At 44.6% G+C, this 14,596-nt stretch overlaps 1 protein-coding gene and 1 long non-coding RNA gene across 3 annotated transcripts in view; one reads left to right on the top strand and one right to left on the bottom strand.

Annotated features, from left to right (window-relative positions):
• Nucleotides 1–14,596, bottom strand: part of LOC137160427 (uncharacterized) — a 122,572-nt gene that overhangs the window by 5,422 nt on the left and 102,554 nt on the right. Inside the window, exon 3 of one of the 2 annotated variants that reach the window (XR_010921874.1) lies at nucleotides 10,149–10,206. The exons of the other annotated variant lie outside the window; for it this stretch is intronic. This is a non-coding gene — a long non-coding RNA (uncharacterized lncRNA). Of the gene's footprint in view, nucleotides 1–10,148; nucleotides 10,207–14,596 lie in introns of those variants that run through there. 2 annotated transcript variants of the gene reach the window in all.
• Nucleotides 1–14,596, top strand: part of SHISAL1 (shisa like 1) — a 251,849-nt gene that overhangs the window by 207,920 nt on the left and 29,333 nt on the right. The gene's annotated exons all lie outside the window — the stretch shown is intronic.

Raw genomic sequence — 14,596 nt, 5'->3', positions numbered from 1 at the left:
TGTTGCTGGAACTCTATGCCACCTTCAGTCATTTGATGACGGCAGCTCCCTGCCATCTCTCCCTTCTGCTAAACTGTGTTTGATACATGGAGCAAGTTCACGAAGATGTGGTTCTGCTCCTGCTCCTGCTTGCTGGACAGATGTTCATGTGAGCAGTACCATCCAGTATCAGATACTGGACATGATCGGTCCAGAGAGATTTCAGAACTGACGCAGAGGGAGAACTGAAAATCCATTTGGTCCCTTAAAACAAATTATGCTGTATGCTGGGATTGCAATGGCATGCCCATGGATGGATTGCCACTTCTATTCCCAGAGAACCAGCACAGTGTGTTGGGACCACATCCTGGGATGTGAAACCTGGGATGACAATCATGGCTGCAGAAATTCAGAATGAGGAAGCAGATCTTCAAGGAGTTGTGCGAGCAACTTGCACCAATCCACCAGCTCCAGACCACTTATTTTTGGAAATCTGTACCAGTGCAGGAGCGGGTGGCTATTGCCCTTTGGAAGCTAGCACCACCTGACAGCTACCAGTTAGTTGCCAACCAGTTGGGCGGTGGGAAGTCAACTGTCGGAATGGTGGTTTTACAGGTTTGCCAGGCTATCAGTACTGTGATTTACCTATGGATAGTTGTTGTAACACAGCGCCCTGAAATTATAGCGGGATTTCAGAGGATGAGCTTTCCGAACTGTGCGGGGGACATGGACAGAACACAAATCCCTGTACTTTGCCTATCAAAAGGGGCCACTGAATGAGTGACGTGCGAAGGTTAGTATTCACCAGTTCTCCAAGGCTTAGTGGATCACAGGCAGTCAGTTCATGAATACAAACGCTGAACACATGGGAAAGGTTGCTCAGGGTTGTACTGCATGGGGAAAGAAGGGACTTTATTCCCCTGAAATGACATCACTATTAGTGTTTTTGGGTCGATGTTTATTCTGGGGGACCCCGCATACCTTCTCCTAACATGGCTCCTGAAATCCCGACAGCGACGACCCAGTAAAAATGGAATTTGAGTGCAGACTGGTATGGAGTGCACTCTTGGGCATCTGAAAGCCTGTTGGCAATGCTCTAGACCAATCTGGATGACAATGAGGCTGAAGCAGTTTGGCTTATTGTGCTATGCTGTGCTTTGCATAACATATGTGAGGCTGACAGGGAATACTCCCACAGCAAGTGGGTACAGCATGGAACTGGTTTCCAAAGCTTGTGCAGGCAACTGGGACCCCACACATGCACACAGATCCTGGTCCCCTGGTAGGCCAGAGAAACTGGTGATGATGTGTGCTTATACATAACAGAACAATGGGGAGCCTGAAGATGACTTGGGGCTGTTCCAAGGCACACTATTGTGATGCTCCAAAAGTACATTAGAACATTGCCACATGCTTCAGTTATGAGATACCTAGATGGGTCTCAATCCCTTGTAATTAATATACTAAAGGAAAGCAGACGATTGGGGGAGGACCCTCAAGGTTAATGTCTTTGGCCATGGGTTTGTGCTGTGGAGACTTTTAACACACTTCAATGCCATCAATGTTTTTGTTACTTATTAACTGCTCTGTTTTAGGTTGAAATATGGGGAATACTTAAACAGTGTTAAAGTAATTTTAAAAAGTTCTGTAAGGTTTGGGGAGGGACTTATCACATTTATTCTTCAAAATTATTTCTGACACCATAGCTCACCACTCTTATCAGATGCTGTGCATTATTGCTCCTGTGGACATAAATACTCCAATTGCTGCTAGTGGGAACTGTTTCGTGAAGGTGGGGGAGTTGTAAAAGAATCACTCAATGGCATATATTTTCAGTTACTTTAGTTTCCTTTTTCTACATTCTCAGTTAATTATTAACAAAGACAAAGACATTGCAGTAAAATTCTTCCCCCTCCTCCCCCCCCCCCCATCGTGGTGCAGCAACAGTGTTTTCACAGAATACTGCATTGTCATGAGCCTTTAAAAAAACATAAAAGCCCTCAACAAATTTGTGCCTGGGCAAGGAAGAGTTTGTAAGAGGGATGGAACTGTCTGCATTTTCATGGCATGAGACTTTTACAGAAATCACACAGCCCTGTGCTGTGAATCCCACTGTCATCCCCAAACTTCTGGGAAATGTCATGTTGATAATGTTTAGAAAACACACCCAAGTGACGTGCACGGTAACTGTTATTTACATACACGCATGACCATAGAGCTAAAAACGGTTTGTAACAGGAACCAATGAACAAACACCACCCTTCAGAAGTGGGCAACCATTACTTTCTATGGAGATGTCTCCTCACCCTTTCCCTCCCCATTGCCCGGACAAAGGGGGAACGGCCACGGAGTATTCAGAAGGGGACAAACGTGGACATGTCCTGCATGGAACTTGGGGAGAAGATGCAGGCTAGGCTACAAGGACTGGATTGGGCTCATCGTTCCCCTCCTGAATGCTCTGGGGACAGGAGATTCCCCTGAGAGGAGTTTCTGGTGACTGAGAAAGAAGTGATGACAGGCCTTCAGCATGCTCCTCTGCAGTCGGGGGGAGGGGGGGGGGGGGAAGGAAAGCTGGGATTCCCTGCTGCAGCAGTTAGAAGAGGAGGAGGGTGCCTGTTTCTGTAGAGCAGCAGCAGCCATGATCATGGGCAGGCCACAAAAGCGTTCTACCACAAGCTGGGCGAGGGACTGCATGAGGGCATGATCCCCCCCTTCCCTAACTGCATCTGCCTGTGCTGTCTCACCCTTTGCCGGAATGCCTCATCCTGCCTGATGGCCCAACCCTCCCTTCCCCGAAGTAAGTTCAGCTGCTCCTGGCTCCTCCTGTCTGTGCCAACAAGCAGGGCTGCCAGAGTCCTTCAATGTCTTCCCTTGCTGTCGCTGTGGTGCCACCCCCAACCCAGGGGAATGGGTTCCCTGTCAGCATCGGAATGTCCTGCCAAGTCAAAGATGTTTCATTTTTCCTCGAAAGAAAGTTCCACTTAATGCAACTGTGATGCTGAAGGCCACAATATTGACTCTTTAGAATCCAGAATGCAGCTCCTACAGCCTCCTCCCTTCAGACTACTTTTGCAGTCGACACAGAAGAAACCGAGATTTAAAATAGTAGGATACCGTGGCGTAGTTTGGGAGCGGGGCAGGGGGCATTGCCCACCCAAACTGCAAGCCTGGGGGAGGCATGGAATTCTCCCCCGCACATGCAGCCCCATTGGCCTGATTGGAGCTGCTCTCCCCCTCCAGCCCTCCCTTATACAGAAGTCAAACTATGCCTTGAGTATAGCTGCATTACTTTTATTAAAACATTGTGACGTTTGCAGTGCATGGATGGACCAGCTGGGGTGGAGTTCACTTCCTTCAGAAGTAATGTTGCTAAATCACCATTCTTTCCTTGGAAAACATAGCAGTTTTGAAGGTCCCATCATGAAAAAGGTACTGTGGAGGACACCTATGCCAGAGAGAGGTTTCTGATCATGGTGACGCCTCTACATAGTGCTGAGTGGAGGGGTTTGGTAAGTTAGGTATGTGGACCAAGCACGTTTGCCCTGCTGTTAAATTTGAAGAACCAGCTTGAATTTCCACTACACCAAAAATGTGCTGAATTATGCACATGGGAGCAGGTGGCAATTTGAGAGGAAATTGACTGTATTCTAAGCTAGTAGAAGGCGATCCCATGGAAGTGAGAGCCACGAAGAATGGCCACCCACCCTCTAACCACATGTGCTGCCAGAAAGTCCAGCCCCTGCGTTCAGCAAGCAGCAGTGAAAGGGGCAGGGAAACGGAGGAGCATCATACATGTATTTTCTGCCTAGACTTTTGGATGAACACTGCAACCCAGCCACCTCTCCACTGCCAGAGGACATAGTGCCGTGCAAGCTCTGGAGTGGATGCTTCACTCACCCCTGCTTCTCCTGACTTCTGCAGAGTGACTTGGCGCAGGGGAAGGCCACATGCCAGAGACTGGGAGCAGTAATAAATATTTGCAATGGGCACAGGGAGAATGGACTGGTGACTTTCCTTGGACACAGAAAATGGTTCCCTTTCCCTTCCTGGACTCACACCCAAGCCATAAAACATCCCCTTGGCCCACTTGCGCCCAAGAGGAAGGAAATGTGATGGGAGGTGTGGGGGAAGAGTGATTTTTAGGTCTTTGAGCAACCAGAAATGTCACAAAACTGTTCTTTCCCTACCCAAACCCACACCCTCCCTCTAGACTTTTCCTCCCAGTCAGCTGTGATCCTCTTGAGGGGTGCTTTCTCAACTGAGCACGCCAGGTGCAGGATCACATTATCCTCTTCTGCCAGAATTTCCGAGATCCCTGATGCCTCCTCACCCAGCCCCGCATCAGTGTCCTGCAGTACAATGAGGATGGCAGGGGTGAGAAGGGAGGCATTACTGAATTCAGGCTGAGTACTCGCAGCCCTGGAGAGCACCTGGTCAAGCTCATCATATCAGGGGCATGTTCTAGGTCCCCTTCTGGAGCAACTGTGTGAGTTCTTCACCCTCCGGTACAGAAACCTGAGGTGCTTCATGCACACCGGGCACGGGAACAGAGTCTGGTGAATGCCTGCCTCTCTGAACTCTCCTGACACAGGTGTACATGCCTGCTGCTACAGGCCCAGTCATGGAGGATGGTTAGTCTGATCGCACATTGATCAGCACCAGAGTGTGCTCCAGCAACGAGGTCGCAGTTCTTGGAACATGTATGTTTCATGGTCACGGGTGCTGATCACGAGAGTTCATGGGAGAACAGAAAAGACTCAGGGCAGGTCGCTGGTATAACTGGCAATGGGGGGCAGGGACCTGTGTAACTTCAGGTAAGGAGCAGGGAGCAAAGTGCAGTGCAGTGTGGGAATATTTCTAGCGGACCATCAATACCCTGTGAACTGGTACATGCCCCTTGCCCTGTCCACACTGCACTGTAGAATGGATATGGGGCAATGCCACAGCAAAAATGTGTACATACCCCCATGCCTCATGCATGCTAGCTTTTACACACTAGACTGCCCTTCAGGAACTTGCTTCAGTTGTGGACAGTGGGGCATTGTGGGGGGGGGAGGGTGGCAGCACAACACCACACATGCCACCGTGTACACTCCCAAGTGTAAATGGACTCTCAGGGACGCACAGAAAAAAAAAATAGCAGGTGCTTAGCAGTTCTTTCACACAGGCAACTGCAGATTCTACTTGGTTTAGTGTGTTTTATGGGCGCATCCCTGCTCTGACAGGGGCTGAATCACAGCACAGACCCTGGGGCTTCTATTTCAGCCAGGGACACTACGGGGGGATGAGGAGGGGGGAGAGAACTCCCAAGTCATTCCCTGACCCCCTCGGTGTTGTGTAACAGGAAAAAAAAAAGCTTAGGGACAGAGTTTGGTGTTGTCATCCTAGGTCATAAGTATGCAGGGCCAGCCAACCCCTGCTGCTGTGCACCTGGGAACACACACTAGACCACCCTGAGCCTCTCTCGAACCACCTCTCCTCATACCTGCATGAATGTGCCTCGTGGCAGACGGTGTGTGTGGCTGCAGACTGAAGTCCCTTCCCAGGCTCCCAGCCAGGCTCCAGATCAGGCTCCAGGCAGCAGGTAAGTCCCAGCAGAGGGAACTCAACTACTAGGCTAGGGCTAGGAGGGGGGAGTGCACAGTAGTGGTGAGTGTGGGGCCACTGTAAATTTGAGCAGGAGCTGGCACCTCCAGCAGCAGATGTCCAGGGATGGGTGGGGAAAACTAAGCCGCGGCCCCTAGAGACCTCCAACAGAAGCCGGGAAGGTGGTTGAGAAGCTGGACCCAACACCCTGGCCCCGGCAGAAGCCAGGAGAAGGCAGCTAAACCCTGGCCCTTGGCAGAAGCCAGGCAGGCAGGGGGAAAAGCCCCCTGGGGAAGCCATGTGGGCAGGGAGCCGGTCCTGACCACGAGCCCCAGTACTCACCAGCAAAACCAAAAGTCAGCACCTATGCTGGTGTGGGAATGTCTGATGAATGCTGGTAGCTGTTGAAGTCGTGGTGGAAATCGATGAGGGAATTTAGGTCATCTGACCAGAGGATGAAAATATCATCAATGTATCTCAGGTACCTCACTGCTTGTTGTAGTGTAGTTTTCCAGAAATTATTCCTCAAGGTGGTCCATAAAGAAGTTGGCATATTGGGCAGCCATCCTGGTTCCTATGCTTTGGACAAATTGTTTGTTGTTAAATGTGAAGTTGTTATGGATGAAGATGTGTATATCTGAATGTTGTCCATTGTCTTGTAGATATTTGAGGCAGGCAGACAGCAATGCCTTCATGGTGAGGGATGTTGGTGTATAGGGAGATGACATCCGTGGTGGAAAGGATGGTGTTTTGAGGCAGGTTGTTAATGCGCAGTTTCAAGAAGAAGTAAGTTGTGTCACGAGTGGTTTGAGGATGGTTTCTCCGAGTCCTAATATTCCCGCAGTAGGGCTGTGACCAGATATTATAGGTCTGCCTTGGTTCCTTTGTTTGTGTTTCTTGGGAAGCATGTAGAAGTCCCTGGGGTGGTTGTGAGGGCGATGAAAGGTTTTATCAATTTCGCTTTTTTACAACAGTCTTATAGGTGGGCTGCCAGCAAAGTGAAAAATTCTGTTTTAGTTCTCCCAAAACAGAATTTTTCTGGAAAGCCTTCCCACAAAAAAGAGAGGGAGGGGGTAGTTTTGACTTTTCATCTCAATTTGGGATAAACTTCATGTTTTTGAAAACTTTATCCTAATTTGGGACAATGAAGGCAAAAAGGCTATTTTTTTCAAGGCGGTGGGACAGGGATTTCCATTTCACAGCCTGCTCTAGAAATAAATTTTGGTGGGGGCAGGAATATCATGCTACAATAGCAGCAGAAGGCTCTTCTAAGGGTAGATAATATGAAGAGGGCACAGTAGCACAAGTGGGAGACAAACTTGAGAATGGGCACAGCACATGGCACAAACAGGAGAAATTTGAAGACTAAGCTTTAGGCAGAGGCAGAATCGGGGTGGATCTTGATGGTGAGTATGTGTGGTTTTAACTTGATGTGGAGAAAGAGGAAGCCAATTAAGAGATCTGAGTAGGAGAATAACACAGATGAAATGGCAAAAAAAGGATTGGTTCCCCCTTAACTGGAGTAATTTATATGGATCAGAAAGGGGAGAAACAGAGGCTACAGGAAACTGAAGCACAGTCGTAATTTTAAATTGTAAATCGAAGCACAAGGGAAGGTTTTAGCAGTGGGGACAAGGAACCACCAATGTATTTTTAAAAAGTGATAGAGGGATAAACAGTAATTTTTTTTTAAATAAACAGGGACAGTGTTTGTACAGTACTTAACACACTAGGGCCCAGATCCTGCCCGAGGCCTTTGGGGACTACCGCAATACAAATAATTAAATAGTAATCCTATTACTATGACTTTTGGTTGACTTATTTAATAGAAGGAATCCTAGCAGTTTTTTCATGACCCACATTCACCTTCATTTCTGACCAGGAGTTAGGAAGAGTGGAGGAAGACACACTTGAAACTCTAGTCGGAGCTGGATGCATTCAGTGCAGCTTCTCCTTATGTACCTCAGTGACTCTTAGGTCTAGTCTACACTGCAGAGTTAGGTTGATGTAAGGCAGCTTAAGTCCACCTAACTCTGTAAGCGTCTACACTACAATGTAGCTCACACTCATGTAAGTCACCCACTACATCGACTTACTAACTCCACCTCTGAGAGAGGTGTAGCACTTAGATTATTGTAGTTAGGGCGACGCAGTGTCTGTGTAGACACTGCATTACTTACATCACCTATTGGCTGTCAGCCCCCAAACTGCCCCACTTAAGTAGACACAAGCGCTCCTCATGAGGACACACACCACCAGCAGACCATAGTGGACATGAAAAAGCACAGTAATTACTGTGGTGGCTGTCCGTCAATTTAACGTAGGTTGACTTAATTTTGTAGCATAGACAAGGCCTTACTCTTTCAGTTAAAGAGCCTTTATGCTACTACCTGAGAAAGAAGCTTATTTGTGATGGTGATAAATATTGAATCACATTAGGACTCTTGTTTCACATGCATCCTTGTCACCTCACTTTTCTTGCTCACATTACTAGAGATGGATACAAATAATACTCCCAATTCTGAGCTACTAGCTCTTTGTGTGCCCTAAACCAGATCCCACCTGAATTTGATAAGTATCTTTATAATGGGCTGCATTAAAACTCCAGTTCCAAACATCCCTGAAGTTTTAGATGTCCAAAATCCAAATCTGGACTCCCATTTGACTGGCTGGACCTTTCAATCCACAACAAACCCCCTTATGCCTACTCTGTCTTCCAACAATTTTAATCCTGTAACCTAAAGGAGCAAGGTCTAGCATAGCAGTTAACAGCTTCTACCCACTGAACCAGGTTGATGCTTTCTTTGAAAATGTGGTCAGATACTCTCTCTTTTTACAAAGGCAATCTTGGTTTAAAGTCAGGGGAACATAATGCTGAGATTTTTAAAAAGCAGTCTTCATCTGTTTGTCATTTGCATTCAACTAGAAAAGATAATATTAATAGTAGCCAATATGAGACTTTATTCCACCTTTTAGTGTCTGCTTTTATATTTACCCTGAAGTTTCAATTCAATATGATTGTGTTCTCAGCTTGCTTTTCTAAACTGTTGTGTGCAAGTAAACAACTGCTCTTTCCACTTTAGTGCTGGGAAAAGTGATTCCTGTGAAAACCTGTGCAAAACTCTGCATTAATGAAATGTTCATGTTGCATAGCATGAATCCCACTTGAGCAATGCTAAAGTTAAGGTTCTTGCACTGTTGATCGTTTTACAGTATCTAATTTATGACAAAAGGTAATACATTATTTACCTACACAGTTACTTAGAGAAATAGAAAAGTGACCAAAAGAAAGTTGCTTTGGAAACTTAATCACTTTCATCATTTTTTGTGATTTTTAAGATGTTGCATTAACAGTTTTTTAAATTTGTTTTCCCTGTTTTTTTTTTTAAAAAGGAAACAGAGCAGGTGGGCATTTAAACTTAGTTCACATTATAATAAATCTCGCTACCGTAACAATTCATATGATATACTCCTGTTGTTGTTTTTTTTCCCCCTTAAGAGTATAATTACTCCTGCCTTCTCTTTTAAGAAAGTGCCTACCACTTTGCAGGTGATCCTGGAAATAAATGATAGTTATAGTTAGTCCCAGTTACACTTTGAAATTCATTCCTCTGAATGGGGTGAGGAGAGTTAGATACATTCCTTTTACTGCTGGTATTGGGTAGCTAGAGAAATTCTGTAGCATCAGATCCTCAGCTACTGTGAACTGGCATAGCTCCTGGCCTCTTTTCTACAAGGTTGCGTCAATAGGGCTGTAGCACATTGAGATATAATGGGAAAACTGTATCTTGGCAACTGTTGGACAGAAGATGAAATTTCTGTTCTTTAAACTACAGCATCTTCTTACTCAGCAGCTCTGCTCTGTGTATGTATTCAGTGGTGGATTTGTTGGCTTTATGGCAAAAAGGGGCTTTTTAGCATGTTTTTACTCCTGTTTGCATGATGCAGCTGTCACAAATCCACAGGACTGGTGCTATGACACCAACTTTGGAACACTCTCTGGGAAGACCCCTTCAGTGGGCCAGACCTCATAGGGCAGTGGTGTGAAAACTGGGGGCATGCAACCGTGGGGGGGAGGCCAAGATGTTCTCGGGGGGGGCGGAGGGGGAGGCAAAAGAAACTAGGATCCTGAGGGTCTCACAGGACCTGCTGCCATAATAGCAGGAGTGGGGTAAAAATAGAGTGGGTATTGCGAGGCAGGACAGGAGCAGGATTTAAAAAAAAAAAAAAAAGTTCTCCCCTACTGCAAACAACATGAACGCCCCAGCCAGCAGCCACTACTCTCCAGTCAGCCAGCTCTGAATGCAGCACTGTGGCCAGCAGCAGTGCAGAAGCAAGGGATGATTACTTCAGATTACAAGTAATAGGGGGGCATGACAAATTCAGTGAAAACTGGAAAAGTTTACGCACCACCGCCCTAGGAGTTTCACACAATTTCACTGCCTCCTTAGGAAGGACCTCTGGTCCTTCAGCACCCCTGCTTTATACCTTGAGCCTTGTTCAGCAAGTCCACCTGCGGCGGATCCCTGACGGAAACTTGTACAGTCTTACAAAGCAGATGCAACTTCTCCATCAGCATCATTGTGAAACAGAAGAGTTTATTAGTTGATTGGCACACAGCTTTGGAAGTCCTTGTTTAGCCTAGAGAAGAGATATTTACAACATAGTCCATCCCAGTTAGCACAGAGACCGAGCTCTGGCTCCATGCCCTCTCTTTGTCCTAGTTCAGCTGTGCCCCTAGAAGCCCTCAGCAGCCAACCCTTAGCTAACTGCCTGCCACCCCCGAAGTCCTCTGTTCTGCAGTTAGGCAAACACTCCTTGGCTTCCTGTAGACAGATCAACCATGGATTGGCCAGACAGGCACCAAAGTCCTGGTGATTGGATTTGCCCATTGTATTCTCAAGCACCCCATTGATACAGGGCCCAAGTTCTACACGGGTAGAAGCCATTCACACCTGACTCTCTGAGCCTCTGCAGAGAGAAAACAACCCTTTCTACCTCTGTAGTACATAGGTGAAACTGAGGCATACATAGGATTCACAAAAGTACCCACTTTATCATAACAACCAATATCACTACCACAAAGGCGCGATTCTATTCTTCATGCAGTAAAAATCACAGGAAAGGCAAACTGCATAAGGTTTCCCTTGCAGATTTTCTCTCATGTTGTTCTGTTGGCCATGGACAAGGTTTGCATCCCTGCAGACTGAAACAGGTTCAACCCCAACAAGCGAGAAGTCCTTTGGGATCCACAGAAAACAAGGGTCAGCTGGTCAGAGGCCTTTTGCAGGCCACGGGAGGGAGCAGGAGCCCTCATCATTTGTCCATGGACAGATAAGACTCTTAATTTAGTTATCCAACAAAAAAAGTTGCCAACACTGTATATTTCACTTGAGTAGCAGGGTGGTCATTGAACCCGTTACAAGAGGATGGCCTTTAGCAGAAAGCTTCTCAGATTTACTTCTCATTACTCAGCCCCATTTTATCTTTCCACCGTGAAAATTCCATTCTATTCTATTGCTATTTGTTTTTTGGAATATGTATTTACAGCTACATTTCTCTTACTGTTGTATGCTGCAATCTTCATTTTTATTTGGACTAGAGTTTTCACCGTTACCTTCTGCCGAGTAGAACTACAGTTAAAACGAAAGCTTAAAGGTTGTATATTACAGCAGACTGAAGCCAAAATTACACAGCAAAAGTTGCAGAGACCCTAAAACTAGAATTGGCAGGGGTGGGGTTTGTTTTTGTTTTTTTTCTTTCTGTGATTTTCCCCTTACCTGAAGTTAGAAAGGTTTTTTTTAGAATTTTGCTGTGTCTATTTCATTAAAACACAAATTCTCTCTCATGCAAGTTGTCCCAAAATCAGCCTTTGTACTCATTGGGCAGGGAGAATGTGCAGTGATGTCAGAGAGGGCTTAATTAAACCCTACAGAAAGTCTAAGGTCACTTACCAACAGTGCACGCATGGAAGTATTTTTCAACCAATCATAACTTGTTTGTTTTTAATTCCTTTCTCCATCCTCTTATTAACTACCTGCCACTCGTTAAAATCATTGTTGTTTAGAAATCTTTGATAATAAATCAGGACAATGTGAAAGAGAATGTTTAAAGTGCCATAATTTCTTTGTTATGAAAGCTGAAACTTAAAAGCAATAGTTTACATAGTGCAGTTTCTGTATCCATTCCTACTGAGGATTTCAACAAAAGCTCCAGGGTGTGTTTGTCTGCTTCTTTGGGCATACATCAGGGATGGCCAAACTTACTGACTCCCCAGAAACAAACTCCTCCACCCCGCACTGGACAGAATCCTCTAGCCCTGCCACCCTTCCGCAGAAGCTCCGAGCTCCCCAGCCCAGTCTGGTAGGCAGAGAATGGTGGGGGAGGGGGCAAAGGAGCTGCGCGAGCTACACTTGAACTCTAAAAGAGCTGCATGCAGCTCATGAGCCACAGTTTGGCCACCCCAGCATATATAAACCACAGCCTTTTAAATTACACACTTTCCCCTGTGAAAAACAAACACTAAACATCACATCACATCACAGGGGAGATGTTAATTTCTGCAACTGATTTCATGATAACGGAGTAAAAGATAAAATACTCCAGGAATATAAAGTAAATATAATGAGAATCAATGCCAGCTGTCTTGATTTGGTCTAGAGAAAGGGGGGGGGGGGGGTGATTCTTTAATTTAAATATATCTTGCTCTCAGACCTTTTTACTAAATTTATAAGGATTCATATTCCAAATTCAGCAGCCTTTCTGCATGCTGTGTTCTCACTGACTTCAGTGGTAGTCCCAGTACAGACTAGGGCCCTCAGTTGCACAGTAATTATCCAACTCTAATACTATGTAAATGTAATGCTCTGAATACCATGACGGCATAGCTGGTTTTTTTAAAAATATAACATGATTGATAGTTTTACTGTAACATTACTAATAAAGAGTTCCCATTTTAACTTGTAAAGCTTTTATGGATAACTTTCAATTATTTACTTTTTTTTTTTCCTCCTCTTCTCCTGAAGCATAAAACGGGAATCATACGTTAGGATCAGGTGAGCATATCCCACATGCTGAGTTTCCTGTGACTGCAGGAGACAGGCAGCTGTGGGTCCCAACCAGCGTTCCCACTGTCTTTCTGTGTTCTCCTCCATCCCCACACAAAGCTATTCTCCCCTTTTCTCCTAATGCCTTTAGATGCTTAAAGAAAAAATGTTTCCTTTAGCTGATCCTTATTTTCCCCTTCCTATTTCAGCAGGTATGACACTGCATGATATAATAGTAGCTCAGATCAAGTACAGTATTAGTGCCATCTCTGATACAGCCCATGTTTGGGGAATGGCCTCAATATTAAGTCTTCTTCAAATTAACTAATTATGCTATTAATGAACAAAGTGAGGTGCTGGTTCAATATGTTTTTAGAAGGCCCTTTATCAAATTATTGACACACTTCCCGCTTTATATTTAAATTTTCATTGCGCCAAGTTCAGATTCCAGCACCTTGAAGTATCTTAGCAATGCTAAGGTTCCAGCCGCAGAGTCTGTTTGGTTCTATAAAGCGTTTTAGATGCTTATAGAGTTTCTCAAATATATCCAAGATGCTTATAGAGTTTCTCAACTATATCCAAGTTGTCCTGTGCGAGTTAATAAATCACAGTCTCTCTCTACTTAGCAAACTGAGGTTTTTTAAAGAATTGGCAGTGTCTTACTGATTAACATAGTTTCTGTTTATGGTTAAGCTGTGTTTCGACTCAATAATAAAACCTCATATGAAAATGTTAAAATACATTTATTGATATGTGACAGTTTGTGTGCAGAGAAACACAAATACAAAGAAAGACATATAAATGTAAACTAAAACACTGCTGAAATTGTAAAGAGAAATAAATGTCTCAGAGTATAGTAATTCTAACTTCATATTATCGCCCAAAAGTTTCATGTCTCACTTTCGATATGATGTCCAGCTCCTGAACTTGGACAGTGCATGACACGACAACCTCAGTTTAAAATACAAACTGTCTTCTGTCTTGCAACACAGAAATTTAAAATATACAAATACATCAAGATCACAAGGCTGATCACAAGGTCATTCATGCAATATGTGTTACATTTTACCTAAATAATTAGATCCGTGTGCAATTTCTTTTCTGGGGATAAAAGAAGGGTAATTTATAGTATGGATTCTTCACACATCCAAACAAGAGTTTGGATAGGCAAGGGAATGGAGAATCCAGTTGTTCCTAAACAGCTTCTTTTGTCAGTTTCAAGATACACTTATTTAGCTGAATTGTGCATTTATCTTTTAAAAGAAAAAAAATTACAAATATAAAAGAAAAGTTAAAAACTATTTCTAAATTAAGAAACACTAGGGCAAATTCTCTGCTGCCATAACTCCACTGAAGTCCAATGGAGTTTTCCATCAGAAAATTGAGCTCATTAGCTTTATTCTTTTGCTGAGGATTTACTCAATAAAGCCCATTATTTTGGTTGATATCTTGTTTGTTAAAATGTCTCATGAAATAGTCATTATATGAAGAGAGACCTTGGAATGTTTTTCTATTCTAGCTAAGATTATTATTGTAAATTTCCCTACCTTGCTTTAAAACTCTGGCCATGCTGCTCTGGCTGGTTCTGATTCTCTTCTCATATTGTTAATTTGTGTACATCCGGAGTGACCCTATTGAACCCAGAGGACTTATATTGATGTGAAAGGAAAATCAAGCGCTAGCTGCTATCCCCATGTGGTTGCTCTGAAATGTTACCCTTTAGTTATTTTGCATCCTAGATTTCCCTTGTAGCTTCCATTGGATGGTGGTGTTCCCCTCTTGTAGTACATTGTTACTGGTACAGTTAAATGACTACCCATCCCAGAGGTGGCTGCAATATAGTTGTGGGGAAAGTGATGGCTATGTGCCAGATGCTGCTTGGCCATTATGTAGGTGTGGGAGGAGAGGGTGTGAGAGTGTGCAAGGAGCCATATTCTTCTCCATGCATGGCTTACATAAGGGCCAGGCAGAATTCCAGGCCTCAT

Source organism: Emydura macquarii, unplaced genomic scaffold (assembly GCF_026122565.2).
Source record: "Emydura macquarii macquarii isolate MOO-44397 ecotype Brisbane River unplaced genomic scaffold, CSIRO-AGI_Emac_v2 contig_2205, whole genome shotgun sequence".
NCBI classification, from domain to species: Eukaryota; Metazoa; Chordata; order Testudines; family Chelidae; genus Emydura; species Emydura macquarii.
This window is presented reverse-complemented; position numbering and strand designations above follow the sequence as displayed.